This window comes from Peromyscus eremicus, chromosome 18, assembly GCF_949786415.1.
Source record: "Peromyscus eremicus chromosome 18, PerEre_H2_v1, whole genome shotgun sequence".
Lineage (NCBI taxonomy): Eukaryota > Metazoa > Chordata > Mammalia > Rodentia > Cricetidae > Peromyscus > Peromyscus eremicus.
Genome location: NC_081434.1, coordinates 17615432 through 17630385, shown reverse-complemented (window position 1 = coordinate 17630385; position 14954 = coordinate 17615432). Strand labels below are relative to the sequence as shown.

The 14954-nt window shown below is 44.0% G+C and overlaps 1 long non-coding RNA gene across 3 annotated transcripts in view; it reads left to right on the top strand.

Annotated features, from left to right (window-relative positions):
* Positions 1–2006: 2006 nt before the first annotated feature.
* The window catches only part of LOC131895048 (uncharacterized), a 120269-nt gene continuing 107321 nt past the window's right edge, over positions 2007–14954 (top strand). For all 3 annotated transcript variants that reach the window (XR_009375087.1, XR_009375085.1, XR_009375086.1), the window contains exons 1-2: positions 2007–2115; positions 6080–6262. This is a non-coding gene — a long non-coding RNA (uncharacterized LOC131895048). The remainder of the gene's footprint in view (positions 2116–6079; positions 6263–14954) is intronic.

Sequence of the window (14954 nt, the reverse complement as noted above, 5' to 3'; positions counted from 1 at the left end):
CCCTCTTTTCTTCCCCCATGAGAAATAAGCCCGGGATTGGCCCTTAGCAGGGCCTTTTCCTCCTAGCCACCCTGTCCACCGGAAAGGAAGCAGCCCTCACCACAAAGAAATTTGGGCATAAGAAGGAGCTCAGAAAACTCTCTCTCTCTCTCTCTCTCTCTCTCTCTCTCTCTCTCTCTCTCTCTCTCTCTCTCTCTCTCTCTCTCTCCTCTCTCTCTCTCTCTCTCACACACACACACACACACACACATGTGTATACAATATTTCATTAATTTTTGAGAATTAATTAAAATTTGAGTATTTCATACAGTCTTAATCAAATCCCCCCAACTCATCCTCACAACTCTTCCCTGGCCCACCCCATTCTCTCTACCCCAACAACTTGGTGTCCCTCTCCCTCTTTCTTGCCCTCCCCTCTCTTTCAGAAGAAAGCATCTCATGCTTATGTCCTGTCCTTGGGTTCAGACAGTCTTCCCGCCTGCCCCTGTTCTGTCCTGCTCCCTGAGCCTTAACTGTAGGAGCTGTATTGTGAATGTATTAATTCAGGCCAGGCACCCCACGTCAGTAGCTCTCTGCATTTTGACCAGTTGTGGCTTTCTCTAATGGTCTCCATCTGCCACAACAAGAAGCATCTTTGATGAAGGCTGAGAGCCACGCTGCGGGTGCAGGGGCGAATATCCATATGCAGTTAGAAATCGCACTGGTGTAGGGGAGTTGCGGTAGCATTCTCTTCTCGGGGTCCATGACCACCCCAGCCGTAGTGTTGGCTAAGTTCACAGGGCCACGCGTGAATTCCCCCCATTGAGCAGGCCTTAAGTCCAGTGAGGTGGTAGTTGTTTACTCCAAGGATGTGAGTGCCACTGTTGCACCTTTAGGAGTAGCTTGCTGTGTTGGTGATTGTTGTGGTTTGTAGGCATTACAAGCTGTCACCCGTATGGATGCCCATGTGAGTGTGTATGTTACATTGTGTGTGTGTGTGTTGTGTGTGCCTGCATCTGAGTATGTTCATGGGATATGGTGCTTAAACAGGATGTGACATCAGGAAATTATTAGCAGTGCCTATGATCATAGATAATAGTGAGTTGGCATTATTACGAGGGGAAATAAAAATTAGCTGTGAAATAGTGTAGTGATTACACTCGTTTGCACCTGCCCCTCACCACTTACACTTAATCACCATGCCACACAATTACAGTCGTGTGTATCACTAGGTGCCCACCTCACTCCATATAAGCAGTCTTGGCTAGAACCCACCTCTGCTCTTAGGCACTCTGCTCCAATTTTGAGAACCATGATCGCCTGTTCACAGACATGTAGCTTAAATCCCTATTATTTAGGGACTATCAAGAAGGACACGACTCTCCACGGTTCTGGAACTGACATCTCCAGGGGAAGTAGATGTCTCTGGCTTTCTTGGGCACCTCCACACACGTGTACATACCCACACATACACACATACACATATACATATAATTTTAAAAATCTTTTTAAAAAATCATGGTAAAGATGATAACTTTGGTGAAAACAACAAATTCAGAGGCCTTCAGGGGGCCAGGGTTGTTTGTGACACTTCGTTAGATCAAAGAGTTCCCACAAGACCAATCAGCTGATTATGGGCTCCCTCACTGTTCTGTGTAATGAGGAAAAACTAAGAAGGAGTTGGCAGTGAAAGTCTAGAAGAAAGAAAGGGTAAAAAGACAAAGAAACAGAGGACAAAGAGAGGTCAAAAGAAAGAGAACCTTGAGCAGTTACCATGTATCAGACCATTGCTTGGTGTCCATCTGGACATAGAGAAAAATACAAGCACATGTCTGTGTCTCTTTTTCATTCTAACAAAATACCTAAGTTCTTTGTGGAGCGTATGTATAACTTCCTGGGCATTTACCACACACTTGGATCCAGGCTAAGTCCTTTTCAATATAAGGACTCATTTAGCGTTCAGAATTACCCTACCTTGGACTGGAGAGGTGCATGGTGGTGAAGAGCGCTTGCTGTTCTTGCAGAGGACCCAAGTCCAGTTCCCAGCACCTACCTGCAGTGGCTCAAAACAGCCTGTAACTCCAGCTCCTGGAGCCCCAACACCCTCTTCTGGCCTCTGAGGGCTCCTGCACTCAGGTACATACACTCATACTTTTAAAATAAAAATGAAATCTTAATTACCCCATCTTGACTCTCATGATGCCCACCTTATCCAGAGGAGACTGTGGCAGGGAGGTAATTTTCTCAAAGTTCCACCTGCTGCAGTGAATTTGGGTTCTGTTGATTTTCAGAAAATAGACCTGGAGAGGACTAGAATTTGGTTTCCAAAGAATTCCAGTTTGCCTACAAAGACCCAGACAAAAATCTCTCCATCAGCTTTCTAATGTTAATAAATCATGAAAGTTTTCAAAGGAAGTCATATCAATTATATCCTTAGAGATTAATTAGATAATTAACTTAGGAGAGTGGTTATGAAATGGATAGTGCTTCATAAATCCTGAGGATTTATGCCCCAATGTTCTCACTAGACCTGGAGGGCAGAAACTCTACTCCTTCTCCTCCTGCTTTTTCTCCCTTAAATATAGACAGGGGCCTGGAGACGGAGCTCAGCAGTTAGAGCATGTGCTGCTCTTGCAGAGGTCCTGAGTTCGATTCCTAGTGTTGACACAGGGTGGCTCATCAACCACCTGTAACTCCAGTTCTGGGTAGATCTGTGGCCTCTGGCCTTCACAGACACCTGGAACTCATGTGCACATTCCCATACACAGACACACCCAAACACAGAACTTAAAAATCTTGAAGGTCTTTAAAAAACATTAATAGATATCCCAAAGATTACTTGAACTTAATCATAGACATACTATATGCAATACTTTAGAACGTCTCAGAGGAAAGATTGGTGGAAACCTGTATAGCTAGATCCATGTAAAACAATGATACATTACACTTAGATCAACTTAAACTCTGTAAGAATCAAAGGCAATTTATAGACTAAGACAGAATAGCTACAACGCAAATGTCTCATAAAAGACTTCCACCAAAAATATACAAAGATCTATTAAAGCTCAACAACAAGGAAACAATGGTCCCAGTTAAAAACTTGAGGTGTAGGCTTCACTAGGGTTCCTGGGCTCTTTCAACCAATCCAACCCCTCTGCTGTTTGTCAGTTCCTCAACATCTTTGGCTTCTCAAAGGCTTTTCCTCGTCTCTATTGAGTCCCCAGCGTTTCTGAGTTATTATTTTAAATTGTGTCTGCCCTTTGAAGGGATCGTGGGAGGAAAAACATGTCGTTCTACACCCTGTCAGCCATTTTGAACATCTTGACCTGGAGACCTGCTGCTGTGTTGACAGTTCAGATGAGCCCCAACTTGGTGGCTTTAACAACCAATGCAACTTGAAAGAACATGGCGGTGGGTGGGGGGAGGGTCGCGAGCGGGGGTGGGGGGTGGGGGTGGGGGTGGGGGTGTTGGTTCAGTTGGTAAAGTGTTTGCACACAAGCAAGAGGACACACGTTTAATCCCCAGAGCCCGTGTAAAAGCTGAGCACAGTGGGGAGTGCTTGTAATCCCTGCACTAGGGAGGCAGAGACAGGAGAATCTCGGGTGCTTGCTGGCCAGCCAGCCAAACATAAAGGGCAAGCCCCAGGTCCCGCTGAGAGAGTCTGTCTAAAATACAAGATAGAAGATGAGGAATACCATCTGACTTCGACCTCTGGTCTCCACATACATACCCGTGTATGCACACCCCCACACAGGAGCACTCGTATTCATTTACACCAGAGTCCAGGGAAACTGCTCAAATTTGAACAGAGACACAAAAATAGAAACCCAGAGAGAAGACCAATGGTGTTGGCAGACAGTCATTCTGTTGCTCCTTCCTTATCTGCAGCTCCAAGATCTTCCAAGCCACTCTTGGTCCTGGGCACCTTGACACTAAATTAAAAGGCTACACCTTAGTCAATGAGAAGGCACGGGAAAGGGAGAGGATGCATGCTTGAGTTTTTGTCTGTGGGCCAGCTAAAGTGTCCTGGGGCTGACAAAAGAGAATTACTCAGATATGAGAGGGTGTGATCTGTTGACAATGACCCCCTCAGCTCAACAAGTAGTACAGACTGGATTTGTGTAACCACTGCCCACCCCAGGGAATCCCCATCATGCCCTCCTTTAGTAGCTGGCTCCCAGTTGTAATAGAATATTATCCTAAGGTGTGTTACTTTTGTTTATGCTGCATTCGTTTAACTCTGTGAAGCTGCATTACTGGGCCTGTCTAAAACACCTGATGGTCTAATAAAGAACTGAACAGCCAATAGCAAGGCGGGAGAAAGGATAGGCGGGGCTGGCAGGCAGAGAGAATAGAGGGAGAACTCTGGGGGAGGAAGAGTTAGGAGTCAGAGAAGGGGAGGACATCGGGCCAGCCACCCAGGTACACAACCAGCAAGCCACAGAGTAAGATTTACAGAAATGAGAGAACGGGAAAAGCCAAGAGGCAAAAGATAGGCTAATTTAAGGAAAGCTGGCTAGAAACTAAGCTAAGCTGGGCATTCATAAGTAATAATAGATTCTGAGTGTGATTTATTTGGGAGCTGGGTGGCAGGCCCCTGAAAAAGAGCCAAACAAAAAACAAAACAAAACAAAAAACCAACACCACCTAGCCCCTCTGCAGCAGACACATTGTAACATTAAGTGGTTTCCCCAGGTTTTACACATCTGTTAGATGAAAGCTCCTCTGCATCTGGTCTTTCTGTTTGTCAGAGCCATTGGTTATTTTGTGCGGAGCTGCTGTTGAAGGCTGTTCCTCCCCATTGCTTGTAACCAACAGATGGACTGTGTACGTTTGCACAATGGAATGCTCTCAATTTTATCTTCTTTTCATGTCTTTACATTTCATTTATTTATTGTGTGTGTGTGCACCTGCATGTACGCATGTGCCACAACACACCTGTGGAGGTCAAAGGGACAACTTAGGGGAATCAGTTCTCTTCTTCCAGCATGAGGAGCTTGGGGATTGAACTCAGGTCCTCCGGTTTGGTTGCAGATGTCTTTACTCACAAAGGCACCTCACTGGCCTCCCTCCATATTCGTATTTTCATAAACAGCATCATATCTTGAAATTCTGAAGAGCTCAGCTGTTGAAAATTAAATCTGGGGGCTGGAGAGATGGTTAAGAGCAGTGGCTGCTTTTCCAGATGTCCTGAGTTCAATTCCCAGCAACCAACCACATGGTGGCTCACAACCATCTGTAATGAGATCTGGCGCCCTCTTATGGCCTGCAGGCATACATGCAGACAGAACACTGTATACATAATACATAAATAAATCTTAAAAAAAAATTAAATCTGGTGCAGCCACTAGCCACATTATTCTTGAAATAAAAGCTCAAGGTATCAGCTCTTCACCGAGGATGATATCTCCACAACTGTATCAGTTTCCGAGTCAGGAAAATCTGTCTTGCTTCACGTGGGTAAGAAGTCTGAAACAAAGCAGCAGTCTCCTCAATCTGATTTTTGATCCTAGACCTCTTATCCCATTATAACATCTTCTCAGAATAAAGTAGGACACAAACACAGCTTTCACATTAAATTCCTCTAAATTTATTACCTCTAAAATATCGCTTCTTTGTGATTTTTACATAGTTGTAAGAGCTTGTTACTTTTGATGCCAAAACTATTGTATTTAGTTTACTTTGATAGATGTTGATTTCACACCAACATACACACACACACACACACACACATACACACACATATACCTACATACACACACCTACACACAAGCACACACACATATACACACCCCTCACACTAACTTAGAGTCTAACTGTAGATAAATCACTATATGCATTAAACTGCAGTCTTTTTGATACGTTAGGAATCGATACTGTTTGAATTAAAAAACACATTGTAGAAAAATTCAGTTACAATGCACTGACACTAAAATTTCTGTATGAAAAATGCTAATGTTTGGATCAGAATTAGTCTCCAACTTGACACTCTAGGGAGGTTGTGGAGCTGTTACATGGGGTCTAGGTGGCAGTTGTTATGTCCTCAAGGGGAGACTGGGACCAACTCTAGCTCCTTCCTTCTCTTTTGTTTTCTCCCCAGCTACTGACTTCAGACAGAAACCTCCACCGCTGTGAGCCAGAGTGAACTTCTCCACTTTTAAAGTCGGTTGTCTCAGGCGTTTTGTTACAGTAACAGAAAGCCACCTTGATAGTTTTAACTCTTAACTTGCCTCAACTCAGAATCACCTGGGAAGAGTCTCCACAGAGTACTTTTTATCATCAGGTTGGTCTGTGGGGTTGTCTGTAGGGGATGGTCTTGACTGTTCATGCATGTAGGCAGAACAGCCTATTGTGGGTGGCACCATTCCCTAGGCAGGAGGTGCTGGATTATGTGGGACAGTAGAAAACTGGATGAGCAGCAAGCAGGGAGTGGGAGTGCTTTCATTTCCCTCTGATCTAGGGTGTGAATGTGATGTGATGTGCTGCTGAGTGTCTGCTTGGCTTCCCCAAAACGATAGATTGTCACATAGAGTTGTAAGCCCAACAAACCCTTCCTCCCATTACATTACTTTTTGTCAGGGTATTTTATCAAAAAAACAGAAACAAAACCAAGACAAGCTGGCTAACACAAAAAGAATATTTTAAAATGTCCAGTTTATTGAGATTTAATTTTCACATAGTAACAAAGCACAGCTCCCTCATTTTATGGTGCTAAGTTTAAACAGGCACATTCGGTTTCGTAACCATCATAATCAAGATACACAAAAATCCATCATTCTCCAAAGTTCCCTCATGACCTTTCTCCTGTCCTGCCGGCTGCTGATTTCCTGTTAGTGGACACAGCATGCTTTGCTGGAGATAGATGTGCAGTGCGTGCCTGTCTCCCTGCATTTGCTCCCTGCTGTGCCCTGCTCCCAACACTCTTCAACACCTTGTTCTTTCCCTGCACTCCCACAAGCATAACACCTGTTCTTACCCAAATCCCTCTCTTCCTTAATTCCCCATGGAAGGAAACCTTTGGAGAATTTTTAGCAAAGGAATTACATAATTTGATTTGCATTTCCTAAGAACTACCTAGTGATATAGGGTAAGATCCTTGCTTATGAGACATATACACTGCAGTTTGGGGAAAAATATGTCTACAGCGTGCTTTGAGATGGCTTACCAATCTGTGTGTTTATGTTTGTGTGTATATACATGAATAAACTTGGTTAATGCTAATTGGCAGTATTTCATGTTCACTGTACTTTTCCAGCTTTTTGTGGGTGTCCTAGTTACTTTTTCTTGCTATGACACCTAGGGAAAAACAGTTTGAGGGAGAAAGGGCTTATTTCCCAGAGGGCTGCTGTCCATTCTTCTATGTATAGATTAGATCTCTTTAGATCAAGGTCCTTAGTGCTATTTCAGGAGAATCCTCTGTGCATTTGATACATATAGATATAGGTGTTGTAAATCCAGAAAAGAAGTCTGGGATAAAATGATAAAATTTTGAATTGTGAGCATCTCATGATGTCTACACTCCGTAGTTAACTAGGATCTCCTAGGACATGTGTGTGATTAGAGAGAAGGCCCAGTCTGTTCTTGGGGAACTGGGGCATGATCAGCCTGGAAAGAAGTACAGTGCGTTGATTCCTTCTGGCCTGATCTCCTGCTTCCTGACAAAGCATATGACTTGACTTGCCATATAGCTTTACCCATAAAGGAAAAGGTACCCATGTAGGTTTGCCATAGTCTAGTTCCTGGGACAGTTCTTATATTAACTTGACCACACCCACAAGCTTGGTTCAGTGAGCTCCTGAGACAGTCATCCAGTATGCTGACAGAAATCTGTTGGTGAGTCTGCTGAGGAGGAGCCAGGCACAGGGCTGTGGAAATTCCCCAAGGAAATGAACAGAGCTGGCTGCCCCACCTCCTCACGCTCTTCTCTTTGTAGCCTGCCAGGCAAGGATGTTCCCTCACTTCCACAAATGGTGAAAAATATCAAGCCAGGTAGAACTAATCGAGTATTCTCTTTTTTGGCTGCATCCCTTTGTCCTGTAGCATCCTGCTGATTTGCCACTGTGCCTCGCAGGGCTTTTCTCTCACACGCAGTTTGTATTTCTTACATCAAGGTCCTTATTACTATTTCAAGAGCTTTCTCCCTGTGCGTGGTAGGTCTATGCTTGAAAGTTTTATTTTGTTTCTGGGTCAGTTATATTCAAATAACTCAAAACCAAAAATGGCATAGTAGACACAGAGAAATTTCCTTCCAACTGCCTCCAAAATCATGCTTGCTCCCTAAATCACTCTCTATACATGTTCCAATCACTTGAACACGCTTTGCCAGAAGCATGACCAGGAAATACAGCTTCTACCTAGACATTGATAGGCCCAGCTACACAGTGTTCCTACATAAGAATGGCTTTGGTGCTACTCTGCTCTCCTTCTTCAGGACACCTGGCCTTCCTCCCTTGGGTAAGGCTGCCATTTTGTCTACTGGGAAGAGAGAAAACATTTTCTAAGAAATGAGATTTGAGCAAAAACTGACGGGGAATTTTGAGGAAGAATATCTGAGGTGCAGGAACAGCAATGGCCAACCCTGTCCTGCCAGTTCCAAGAGTCAGAGGCCTGGGACACAGAAGACAGTGGTGTCAGAAAGAACAAGAAATGTGTCCATGCCAACCATGGCCAAGCAGTTGGATTTGATTTTCGTGGAGATGACATATCCTTGTAGAGTTTGGGGCAGAAGAGCAATGTGATAGTTTATGTTTTACACACATCATTCCATCACATTTACCTCCCCAGTCCTTCACCCCAGTTTCTTCCAGGTCCACCGCCACCTCCCCAACCTCACCCAATCTTGTGTCCCCTTTCTTTCCTTTGTAACAACTCACTGATCTAAACTCGTGTTGACCACATACTTACCCACTAGAGCACGGATTGGCCTACCAGGCATACCCTTAAAGAAAACGGACTCTCCTGTAGAGACCTTCAATGTCAGTATCTCCTCAGTTAGAGACAGGAACTTGTGAGTCCCTCCTCCTTCCATGATAGGGTGTTGGTTGGCCTGATCTTACACAGATCTCACGCAGGCACTCACAGTGCTGTGGTCATGAGAGCCACAGTCCTATGATGTCTGACTCTTCAATTTCCTTCTAGTTGTTCACAACGTTTGCTTCTCACAATCTCCCCCTACCCCTTTACTGAAATGCTTCCCACTGAGCCTTGGGGCGGGATGGTGATACAGATGTTCCGCTTGTTGCTGAGCTTTCTACTGACACTTATTCTCTGCACATTGATCAGTTGTGAGTTGTTTTTTTTTTTAAATTAATTGCCATCCAATGCACAAAGAAACTCCTCTGATGAGGTCTGAGAGATTCATAGAGAAACAAGTTTAGAAAGTTTGACGTTATGTCCATTTAGCAGAAAAGCAGTATGAGGTTCACCCTTAAGGACCATTAGCTCCCCAAACATGGAATTTATAGTATCAGGCATGTGTTTCCTCTTGTACACTGGGTCTTAAATCCAATTAGAAAGAGTTCGGTTGCCCCAATAACATCTTGCTACTGCAGCCATTACTGTGAACACGGGGGTCACAGGTGGGTAAGATTGTTGATGACTTCATCACCCAGAAGCCTACTTAGCACCTTGCAGGACTATGAACAAGAGCCAGTGGGAAGAAAGCATCCTGTTTAGTGCCAACTTGATCTCTCCAAGTCCTGTGACCAAAGTATGGGGCATTTTCAGTAGCAGGGTCTTATCCTCAGGCTCTGGTGGGCAACCAAGAACAATGACAATATCCTGTATCGGGGTGGGGGTGGGGTCTCTGCGATATCCCTAACCAGCAAATCACAAGGAGGTGTCTTACACATGGCACTGGGCTTTTAAGTTGGCAACCAATGGCTTCTGGGAGGAGCATTACCCCCTGTGTAGGGTAACTCCAATTAAGTTCACACACACACACACACACACACACACACACACACACACAGAGAGAGAGAGAGAGAGAGAGAGAGAGAGAGAGAGCTCTTATGTGACTATGTAGTATAAACTATTTTATGTAACTATTTTATATATATATATCTCAATTAGTAGGTTTCGGTATGGCTTTCCAAACACCTTTAGTGCCATCCCTGTCCCTGTGCTGTCCTCTGCTCTTATGTCCTTACCTAAACCTCCCTATTATTCTTTTTTCCTCTTCATATCACCTGTATTCTATCCCTCCTCCCCTAAATTCTTCATCCCTCTTCCCACCAATGGTACCAGGAGTCCACGAGTATTCCTAGGAAAACTTACACTTGTATGGGAGTGAGAGACAAGGTCATTGGAAGCGGAGACACTGATGAAACTTAAAAGCCATGCTACCAGGAAGATCATCTTCTTGTATATTTAAGAATCATGAAAGAAGGGGGCTGGAGAGATGGCACAGAGGTTACAAGCACTGACTGCTCTTCCAGAGGACCCAGGTTCAATTCCCAGCACCCACATGGCAGTTCACAACTGTCTGTAATTCCACTTCCAGAGGATCTGACACTCTCATACAGACTTACATTAAATAAATAAATCTTTGAAAAAAAAAAAAGAATCATGAAAGAGTCATGGAGACAGAGTTGGAAAACATGGGACCTAAAATTTTCTGGGACTGTAAGAGGGTAGCTCAAGGTCTCCTATAATTAATTTATACTTTCGTGGTTCCTCTGAGAGGAAGTGGGATTCTGACCCTGTGGATATGTCCTGCTGTTGACACCTGGCAGGACAGAATGTCTGCTTAATGGGCCAAAATTTTCCATCTCCTCTCTTATTCCAGAGGAGTCTGGGATCTACATCTGGCACATGAGCAGAATTCAGCCTTGTTGTTGCTGTCTGACCGGCTGAGCTGTTGCTCCCAGCCCAATATTTAAATGTCATCTAAAACAAAAGCAAGAAAGTTATCCCCCTCCCCATCTAGTTCTCAGTATTGGATTTCTAAAGATGATCAAGAAGGAAGGACATAAACATGAAGCCACTCTGTGCACATTCTCTCTGAGTTTTCATTGATGTATCATATAACCACTTGGCAACAGTGTGGGCTTCTGGTGTTTCTGCACACTCACCTCGTGGTGAGTCCTGGTTCGTGGAGATTCAAGAGTTCCTAGGGCATGTTACCTCACTTTTCTTCTTCATTCCCATGGTAACCTCACTTCTTCTCTCAGAATTGGAGAGTTTGCGTCTGTTTTCCATCTTCACTTGTATTGATGACATGCTCTTCTGGTTTGACTGGTGACCACCCACTTGCTTTTAATCGGAGGCACAGCAACTGCACTTGATCCTATCTCTGCCTCAGCTGCTGACTGCAACTTCTGCAGCTGCCACCACCTTGCTGCTGAGGCCACGGCCAGGAGAGCCTTTGTGTCCCACCACAGCCTCCAAGTAAGGAGGCAAATGTTGTTTTAACTACACCCCTTATCTTTTTATTTTAGCAATGAAGATCCAGGAACCAGATGCTGGGGTAAAAACCTGCTAGCTCAGAGAGGCAGAGGAAGCAGCCGACTGACCTTCCTCATCTGCTGTGGTCCCTGAAAGAGGGCTCTCTCCTATGCTGTCTGAAGAAAAACTCCTCTAACCGGATGTCCCTCCCTTCTACTTCCTGTGCCTCCCCCTTCTCTCTCTCCCTCCCTCCCCCACCTCTAGACTTACCCTCATGCTCTATGTTTACTTCCAGTCAACTGGCCGCTTGCTCCGCCTCTTGACCTACGGTTGATTTTATTTAAATAGTGAAATGTCAGGGTTCACAGTGTGATCAAATATCCCGTAACAGAGCCCTTTACTTCTGCATCCTTAACTCTGAGATAGAATGATCATTGCTCAGATGTCTCATTAGCCCTGGAAACACACACTGGACTGAATTGGGAATTTGCCATGTTTCCTAATCTTAATCTTCCAGATACAGTAATAACCTAAACTAGGCAGAAGTGACTGGTGGTCCTGTTCTGACGTTATTAGCTTGGAAACAGGATTGAGTTCTGACTTGTCATTGTTCCCCAGGGACATGGCCCTCAACATGCAGCCACTGAAAGAGCCCTTGCTCCTCTTGTGCCGACAGGCCACTCAGATTAGTTCTCGCTCCTCTGACTCCTTAGTCTGGTTCCATAGCTTAGATCTTAAGTGTTTTCCAAATCTCATGTATCAGAGGCACTTTTGAGAGGTGGTGAAATCTTAGGACCTATCTAATAGTTAGGTCCATGTGGGAGATCTTCAAGTGACTGAGGTTGTTCCCTGACCTGGACCTCACTCCTGCCTTTTTCTTCCCAGAAATGCATGCTTCTGCCATGATTTGCTGCTTCTTTATAGATCTAAACTCAGTTATAGACTAGAATTTCCAAGACTGAGCACCAAGCCATTTTTTTTCTCTTTATAAGCTTATGTCTGATGTTTTGGTATAGGGTGGAAAGCTAACTTACAGCATGACCTCCCTAAGGGCACCAGGCTTGCTGAATTCCTTGGCTCTAGGGTCTGTCTGCTCCAAACCTCTATACGCTACTGTCAGAGCCTCTCCCCCTCACACACCTCAGTTTTGAGAGCATCATTCAAAACCCTGACACTTGGTATGACAGGGACTTGACAGATAATACAGATAAGCTATGACTAGGTTCAGCAGGTCTCCTAAGCTGGGACCTAACCTTTAGTTGTTGGCTTATTTGAGGTCAAGAGGTACCTTAGGAAGTCTCAGGGACACCTAGAGTTGTACTCAGGGAGATGAAGTGCCTTTAAACATAACAAAACAAAATCAACAATCTCTGTGAAGTTATGGCAAAATTTAACCTCTGCCTGTATACCAGGCCAGTATCCATTTTGGCTGTCCTCCTCAAGAATGCTCCAGGGGAACAGCATTTGGCTGGCATAATGGCTGATCTTGGTTGTCAACCCGACTACATCTATAACCAACTAAGATTCGTGTAGCTGGACAAATGCCTTAAGAGGGAGTCTCTTGATTTGATTATTTGAGGTGGGGAGACCCACCCCAAACCTGGGCCACATTTTCCAGTGGCAGTTACTTAAAAGAACATGGAAGAAGGAAGCTTTGGCTTTTTACCTGCTCACCCTCATTCTCACTGGCAAGTTCATCCAACTGTTGCTGCTGAGGCGTTCCTTCACTGGTATTAGAACCTACTTCTTAGGGACTGCGATGTAGACTGAAGACTCTGTAGAAATCCTCCAGGACTCCAGAACCAGACTGGGACTTCTCAGATACCAGTCTTGTTAGTAAACAACAACTGGTTCTTAGCTTTTCTGTCAGGAGACAGGCATTGTTGGATTATCCAGACCACAATCTATAAGCCAATCAAATATATCCCATACCATAATATATATATATATTTATATACATTCTATCAGTTCTGTTCTTTTAAATAACACTTACTAATACACCTAGTATATATGTGAAGCTATGAGTTTGATTCCTAGCACTACACATACACACAAAAACAGCTACAATCCTCCTCTGAGTGCTGGATCAATGAGTATATGAGTTCATGGTATCAGATACCAAGATGTATTATTTAAGACAGTGGACTCTGAAATACCTGAGAGAGACACTTGAAAACAAACCTATCCTATCCCTGAGAAGTAATTTACAGTTTGCTTCTAAGTCTGTAACACACAGAAATGCATGTTGTTTGGGGCCACCGGGGTTGAGCAATGTGTAGGCAAGTTCTTGGAATTCCAACAACAGAAGAGAATTCCAAATGGGTTTCATAACCAACTCTGGAGAGCGACGGGACAAAGTTCATCTCTGAATTCTCCACTGTATTCTGACCCGAGCACCAATGTTCTGCTTCTGCCATACATCCACAGCTCGCGATAGCATGGTGCAATAGGTTGGCATAGTGGAGAATTCCCACCTCCACATTTTAATTCATCGATTCTCTAACTCATTCACTAGTTTCACAAACATTGAGCACCCAATATAGTTGAGCAAGTGTGCTACATTGTGGGCGTTAGAGATAAGTGTGACATAGACCCTGTCACTGTGGAGTTCAAAGTCTGGTTGGGGAGAGTAACAAGTAATTGGCACATAATGTAATATGTTCATCAGGAGAACTCCATACACTGCCAGTGAGGTGGCAGGTCAGTGTGTCTGTCCGCAAGCTTGGCAACCTGAGTTCAATTCTTGGGAGCTGCTTGGTGGGGGGGAAACAGCCTACTCCCTGAAGTTGCCCTCTGATCTCCATGTTCGTGTACACACACACACACACACACACACACACACCACCTAAATGAATAAATAAATGTTTTAAAAAGTCCTGTGTATAACTCTACAGGTTGCTTATTAGTGAAACAGAATGGGGCAAATCATTCTGTGTGTGTGTGTGTGTTTCTGTCTCTGCCTCTGTCTGTGTGTGTGTGTGTGCGTGAGAGAGAGAGAGAGAGAGAGAGAGAGAGAGAGAGAGAGAGAGAGAGAGAGAACCTCTCCAAAGTGATAAAGAAAATCCATTCAAAGAAAAGGATAGAAATTTCTCACAGAGAGAAAAGGGAGGACATCTATGTATCAACTATCTATCTATCTATCAATCAATCAATTATATATCATCTATCATGTTTGTATGTATGCATGTATCATCTATCTATTTATAATTTAAGCAGAGGAGTGACAATAATCTGATTTGCATTTATAAAGAGAATGTGGAAATTCTAGACTTGGTGTCTGGGTCTCTTTGGGTGACAAGCCAGGAAAATGGAGTTGTGGAACCAAGATGAGTTTTAGGGTTTGGTCTCAAGAAACTTGGTGGATGGGGTACCATCTGAGATATTTCCTTCCCTTGGTAGCTCTGATAATGGAGTTTGGGGGTGGAGATGGCTAGAAATAAAGCTGGAGAAGAAAAAACATCTTAAACCACATGACAGTTTGGATTTTATCCTCTACGTCTATAATTAAAGGCACAGATGTAGATAGCTTTTCTCTCTTTAAGGAAAAGTACCTGGGGCGATGAGGTCATTTGCTGGCTCATTTGTGTACT